We start from the raw sequence: 283 nt of genomic DNA, 5'->3' as shown, positions 1-283 counted from the left end.
TCCACACTCCCTCCCCATCCACACTCACTTCCATCCACACTCACTCCCCCATCCACACTCACTTCCCCGTCCACACTCACTCCCCGTCCACACTCACTCCCCCATCCACACTCACCTTCCCGTCCACACTCACTCCCCCATCCACACCCACTCCCCGTCCACACTCACTCCCCCGTCCACACTCACTTCCCGTCCACAATCACTCCCCTGTCCACACTCACTTCCCCATCCACACTCTCTCTCCATCCACACTCCCTCCCCCGTCCACACTCACTCCCCGTCC

The 283-nt window shown here is 61.5% G+C and overlaps 1 protein-coding gene across 1 annotated transcript in view; it reads right to left on the bottom strand.

The window, feature by feature from the left end:
- THBS2 (thrombospondin 2) overlaps positions 1-283 on the bottom strand; it is a 40,600-nt gene that overhangs the window by 31,615 nt on the left and 8,702 nt on the right. The gene's annotated exons all lie outside the window — the stretch shown is intronic.

The sequence above is a fragment of the Mandrillus leucophaeus genome, unplaced genomic scaffold (genome assembly GCF_000951045.1).
Source record: "Mandrillus leucophaeus isolate KB7577 unplaced genomic scaffold, Mleu.le_1.0 Scaffold6, whole genome shotgun sequence".
Classification (NCBI taxonomy): Eukaryota; Metazoa; Chordata; class Mammalia; order Primates; family Cercopithecidae; genus Mandrillus; species Mandrillus leucophaeus.
Note: the sequence above shows the minus strand (reverse complement) of the source record. Positions and strands in the feature narration are given on the sequence as shown.